Below are 7,012 nucleotides of genomic sequence, written 5' to 3' on the forward strand. Positions count from 1 at the left end.
TTATCAATTAATTTGTCTTTTCTACATTTATAAGTGGTGACACCTTCACTACACAATATATTCCCTTATACCTGTTGATCTATCCATTCATGTGTCAGTATCTAAGCTGGCATTTCAAATATATTTTAATAATTGTTTGAGCTAGCTTTGCCCAATTACTTTTTTTTTTTAGATATCTTGTACCTCTGATTATATATTTTTGCCATATGACTTATGGAATCAAATTTGGTTAAAAATTAAGCCAGTTGTGAATTTGTTGGAATTATACTAAAATTTCAGATTAGGCATCAGCAAATTCCAACTGATAGACCAAATCTAACATTTCACTTTCTTTATAAATAAAAATTTTATTGGAACACAGCCATATTTATTCATTTAGGTACTACCTGTGGTTGCTTTTGTGCTGTAACAAAAGAGGTAAGAAGATGTGACAGAAAGTATATGAATGATATTTGATATTTGGACCTACACAGAAAAAGATTGTTGATCTTTGTTGTGGAATAATGTTTTAGTTTATTATATTTCCAAGTTTCCAATGTAACCACCAATTCTCACTGTCTCAACACATTAAAATTGTATTCTTCATGCTTACTTTTAATTCATAGCAATTTAGTGAGCATGGAAGGGATTGGCACTTCTTATAATGGCTACTCAGGGACCCAGGCTAATACAATCTTCATCTTGAAACTTTCTACCATAAGTTTTATTAAAAAAAAAAAAAAAGTCACAATGGAAACATGTTAAATCATGCACTGGCATTTAAAGCTCCTTCCTAGAAGTGACACATGTGACTTCTCATGTTTACTGACCAAAGAAAATCACATGGCCATATTTAAATTCAAGGTAACATGAAAGTCAATTCTATATGTCCAGAAGAAAAAAGTGACACACAAGTTTTGGTGTACAGTTTTAATGTCTATCATAATAAATAAGAATTGCCATTTCTTGAATATCCAAAAATTTTATATGAATGGAAAATTAAAATGTTATATCAGATCTTTTCATAATACATTTACTTCCTTCAAACAGATCTTGAACAATTTTTGACATATTGAGTGCTTAGTCCCATTATTTTTGTTTTTAATGTATATGGGGTTTCTAATTACTTTTGTTTACATGTTAAAAGCTATTGACTTTAATGTATGACTTTTTATTCCTAGCCATATTATTAAAGACTAGGACCATTCTTAGTGAGTTTTTAAATGTTCCCCTTGGGTTTTCTGCTGCTGCTACTGCTGCTGCTAAGTCACTTCAGTTGTGTCCGACTCTATGCAATCCCATAGATGGCAGCCCACTAGGCTCCTCTGTCCCTGGGATTCTCCAGGCAAGAATACTGGAGCGGGTTGCCATTTCCTTCTCCAATGCATGAAAGTGAAAAGTGAAAGTGAAGTCACTCAGTCGTGCCTGACTCTTAGTGACCCCATGGACTGGAGCCTACCAGGCTCCTCCGTCCATGGGATTTTTCCAGGCAAGAGTACTGGAGTGGGCTGCCATTGCCTTCATTCACAATATTAATTCTGCCTTTGACTTAGCTTATATTTGACATGCTTTCAAAGGCCAAATTTTCCGAGTGTGCTTGACCTGAATAGATATCCTACAGTTCATTGATTCTTTCATTTATTCATTCACTCATTTAATATTCAATTAATATTTAACATAAAAATAGTGCTTTATTATGCAATATAGATTGAAAGATGAATAAAACAGAGTAAGTACCAACTTTGAGGAACTCATTTTACACAGCCAGAAATATTCATAGATGATCATACAATATGAAAATCCCATATGGGAGATTAAAGTAAGGTCATGAGAAAAACCTAGTAAAGTATGTCAAACCTGATATGAGATTTAGGAATGACTGAATGAGTAAGTATAACAAATACCCAAAATTCTTGAAAATAAACATATTTACACCTTAAAAGCTTTGTGTCATTTTTCAGCATGCATATTTACCTTTTTGTTTTTGTTCAGTTGCTCAGTTGTGTCCAACTCTTTGCAACCCCATGGACTGCAGCAACACAGGCTTCCCTGTCCTACACCATCTCCTTTTGAAAACTATTAATTCCAAAATATCAGGACAGTGTGACTTCTTTTAAAATTTCTTGCTGCAGCACTTAGTATTATTGCACCTTCAGTGAACTCTCAATAAATTGTGACTAAATTCATTATTAGCAGCCTGATTTGCACTTGATTGAGCTCAAGGTATTTCTAAGACAAAGGAGAGGTTTTGAGAGCTAACAAACACAAAAAGAAAAGTATTAAAGAAGAATCTTTGTGGGTTTGAATAGGTTTTCAAATGATCAGTATCATGGTTAGAGATAATAATCGTTAAAAACCATGATAGTGATCATTTTATTGTGATCCACTTACCTAAGCCCCCTGTGTCATGAATTTATATTTTAGATGCATGACTGAAGTTGACATGACAACATTCAAGGACATTTAGAAATATTTACTTTGCCAGGACCAGTTTTAAAATGTCTTCACTTGAGAGGAAGTGGCCTTGCCAGTTACAGGGGACTCACAATTCTCCTGTTTGTGTTTCAGAGGCCTGAGGGTGATTTGATGAAAATTCCTTTTCAGTTCTCTAGAGAATCTAGTTAAATCGAGAAGAAAACAATCATCATAAATCATACACCACATCTTGAAACTTAACATCTTTTGTAGAACTCAGAAACTACTCTGATTATGACACTTGAATGACATACAATTATGAGGTATATGAGCCTCCAATTATCAAAGCAGGGTGGTCTCAGAAGAGAAAAGGGATTTTATAAGTTGCAATATATTGCTAACGAATTGTGATTAAACATGGGTCAGGTTGGCAGAGAAACTATCTCATCTTGGTCGGTATTGATTTCTTTGAGATTCCCAGCAAGGTATAACAGAATTACAGAATTACACAAACTGATCAATTAATGGAAAACACATACTGCATCAGATCTCTGCTTGAACATTTTTTTCTCCATCATCTGTAACTTTATTAAAGAGACCCATGTTATTATAGAAGACCTGGTGGTACATTTAAAAGGAATAGCTCAAGTATACACACAATTCTCTTTCATTATTTAGGTCTCAAGGACCAAGTACTTTTTTCAACTGTCAAAAATTTATACAGGCTGAAGCTGTATACATATATACATTCCAAACAAATCCATCCTTGGATTTTGTTTACATTCTTACAGTTAGGTTTTTAGTAAAAGATATTAAAAGTAAAAATATTCCCTCAATACTTCAATACCTCAAGAGAAGCAGCATCAATTGATAAATATGATTTGGTATAGCCATTATCTGATAATTTGTGAAGGAAGTGGAATTAAAAAAAAAGAAATTAAATATCCAATGCCTCCTTTTAATTTAATTTCACTCGTCACTCATAGACCTCCCAAAGTTTTCCTAAGCCTACTTTCCTAGGTTGTCTGCCATTCTTCCCTTATATTAACATTTATGCTAAAGCCAAACTGATTTATTCATTGTTTCCTGTGCATACACTTTCTCACTTCTTTTCTCCACAATTTGCACAAATACAAAAACAAAATAACTATATGAAACCTATGCTCATATTTTATGATCCCTTTTAAGTATCTTTTTATTTATGTAGTTTCACAAATTCATTCCAGTCCAAAATGATCTCTCCTTAACTAAACTCAGAACTTCATAAACAGTTCTTCCCAAACTATTCATGCTATGATATTACAACTTAAGGAATCAGTAAAATCATACAACATACTGTGGTAAACCAGCATGCCTGATCACAATATTGGAGGCAAACTTAACAGAGGCTCCAGTGGTCCCAGATCCAACATGACCTGTGAAGGAAGATTAAGAGTGAGACACAGTTGAAATCTGGTGCACCTACAGTAAAGAACTGAGTTGTAAATCCATTTACCAATACATCAGATGCTGTCTTAAATCACGGCTTGCATCATACTTCATTATTGGACTCCCCTTGTCCAGTTTCAAAAAGATCACATACTTCTTGAAAGTCATAGTTTGACGTCTTATAGTTGATATTTATTCACTAGTAGGTTGATTGATTGACTGGCATAATTTAAATTTTGGTCACGCTAGTGGTAAAGAACCCACTTGCCAATGCAGGAAACATAAGAGATGCAGGTTCAGTCCCTTGGTGGGGAAGATATCCACTGGAGGACAGCATGGCAACCCACTCCAGTATTCTTGCCTGGGGAATCTCATGGACAGAGGAGCCTGGCAGGCTACAGTCTGTAAGGTTGCAAAGAGTCAGATGTGACTGAAGTGACTTAGCATGCAAGTAACATGCATGTAACATAAAATTTACTGCTTTGAATATTTTTAAGTATAACTGACACTTTAGGAAATCATCATTACCCTCCATTTTCAGAACATTTTTCATCTTCCAAAACTGAAATTCTGTATGTCTCTCTTCACTAGTATCTGGCACTGACTACTCTATTTTCTCTCTCTATGAATTTGACTACTATTTACTTGTACCTATGGAATCTTACATATTTTCCTCTTGTGACTAGTTTATTATACTTCCCTGGTGGCTCAGACGGTAAAGCGCCTGTCTAAAATGCGGGAGACCCAGGTTCGATTCCTGGGTTGGGAAGATCCCCTGGAGAAGGAAATGGCAATCCACTCCAGTACTATTGCCTGGAAAATCCCATAGACAGAGGAGCCTGGTAGGCTATAGTCCATGGGGTCGCAAAGAGTCGGACACGACTGAATGACTTCACTAATGGAATCTTACATATTTTCTTCTTGTGACTAGCTTATTATACTTAGCTTAACATCTTCAAGGTTCATTTATAATTGTTTTTAAACATAATAGTTATTTGCATCTTCACCAAGAAAAACATGTATCATTTTTGTATTACTCATGTTTCTCTCCAAGCAGCTTACATTTAGTAGCAACATTTATATACTAGAATTAAATTAGAAATTTTAAATCATCTCTAAGCTTTATTAAATCTGATATCTTTGATTTCCCATTAAAATCTTTTAATGAGAGTCAATACAGTCATTTGTTTGAAGGAAATTATGACTGACTTAGGTACTAATTGACTTTGATGTATGGATTACAGTTTTCACACAAAATCACATAGTCTTCCCTTGACCCTAATAATTCAATTAATTTAAATTAGAGTATAATGTCACAATCATTAATAAGACCATGTCTGTTGATATTTCTTGTTCTTTGGAGGATCTATAATAAACTTGTTAAAGTGATTTTTTTCTAAAATCTACTATATTCTAAATAATTGTGGAGAAGGAAATGGCAACCCACTCCAGTATTCTTGTCTGGAGAACCCTGTGGACAGAGGAGCCTGGTGGGCTGCTGTCCATAGGATGGACAGAGTCGGACACGACTGAAGCGACTTAGCATGCTTGCATGTATTGGAGAAGGAAATGGCAACCCACTCCAGTATTCTTGCCTGGAGAATCCCAGGAATGGAGGAGCCGGGTGGGCTGTCGTCCATGGGATGGCACAAAGTCAGACATGACTGAAGCAACTTAGCAGCAGCAGCTAAATAATTGTTAGTGATTTACTGGTTTATATAATCATGTTTAGTACACTAAATTTCTTTGTTATTAGTTATGATATTTTATTAAAGATTCCCTGGACAGGATTCTGCCTATAACCTATGACATACTGATAAAAAAAATCAACCAACAAAAAAGTACTAGTATTAAGATAAAATAATTGTAGAAAAAAATAGACTGTTACAAATAATACTAAACAGAAAATTCCAAATTCATGCTTAGAGGACTTCCCTGGTGACTCAGATGGTAAAGCGTCTGCCTACAAGACGGGAGACCCGGGTTCAATCCCTGGGTCGGGAAGATCTCCTTGAGAGGGCAATGGCACCCCACTCCAGTATTCTTGCCTGGAAAATCCTATGGGCGGAGGAGCCTGTAGGCTACAGTCCATGGGGTCGCAAAGAGTCGGATACGACTGAGCGACTTCACGTTCACCTATAGACTACACTGTTCCATATTTTGTGAATTGTATTGCTCTATTTTATTTTGTAACTGAGAAAGATCTAAAAAATATTGTAAATGAGTTTGTTCATGAGTCTTGTGAATAATATAGTTGAAGCATGTTAATTCAGAATGCTTTTGCATCCTGAAGGTTTTATTCCTTTCTTTTATATTTATTAGAATATTTAATGGCCATTGCACATAAGCATCATAACTTTCAAAACCCTCATCTGTAAAAATGTATATTGAATCTAAACTAATAACTTAAAAGTGATAGTGTACACTGTATAATTACTCTATAAAATAAAAAAAAATTTTAATTAAAAATATTTTAATAGCAAGGAACAGTGATAGTGACTGAGAAAATGGAGATATTTTTCTATTTTTGCCAACTTACAAAATGTACTAAAAATTGAATTAATGTTTCTGCCTCAATTTCACAAATTTAGTTTTACAATAGTTGATGAGCAGCAGTGCAAAAAATCTTATTAAAATTAAATAAAAAAATTAATAACAGTTTTGAGGATATGGTGACAGTTTTAAAAAAAAGAAGAAAATATTTAAGATGGGGGGGGCATAGTTTAAATTTTACAACAAAATTGAGAAGGTAAGAAGGTACAGAGTTTTCCCATATAATCCCTGCCCTGACACAGGCATATCTTACTCCATTACCAACATCACTCACCAGAATAGTAACTTTTTTTTTTTTGCCAAGATTGAAGCTCTATTGACACATCATAATCATCCCAAGTCCATAGGTTACCCCAGTGTTAGTTCTTGGTTGTACGTTCTTAGTTGTACATTCTGTTGGTTTAACCAAATGTATCATGACATCCATCCATGACTATTGTATAGTACAGAATAGTTTCACTGCCATAAAAATCCTCTGGGACAGGATATATATATTATATTATATTATATCATATCATATCATATTATATTAATTATAGTATATTATATAAATTACTTTTTGAGATGTATTATATTATATAAATTACTTTCAGCTGACCAACACTAATGACGTGAAGCAGAACTCTATGATCCTTGT

General features: G+C 34.2%; 1 non-coding gene across 1 annotated transcript; it reads left to right on the forward strand.

The window, feature by feature from the left end:
* The first annotated feature begins 4,519 nt into the window (after positions 1 to 4,519).
* TRNAF-AAA lies at positions 4,520 to 4,591 on the forward strand. The gene has a single exon. It is a non-coding gene; the product is annotated as a tRNA-Phe (tRNA).
* Positions 4,592 to 7,012: the final 2,421 nt, after the last annotated feature.

This window comes from Bubalus bubalis, chromosome 1, assembly GCF_019923935.1.
Source record: "Bubalus bubalis isolate 160015118507 breed Murrah chromosome 1, NDDB_SH_1, whole genome shotgun sequence".
NCBI classification, from domain to species: domain Eukaryota; kingdom Metazoa; phylum Chordata; class Mammalia; order Artiodactyla; family Bovidae; genus Bubalus; species Bubalus bubalis.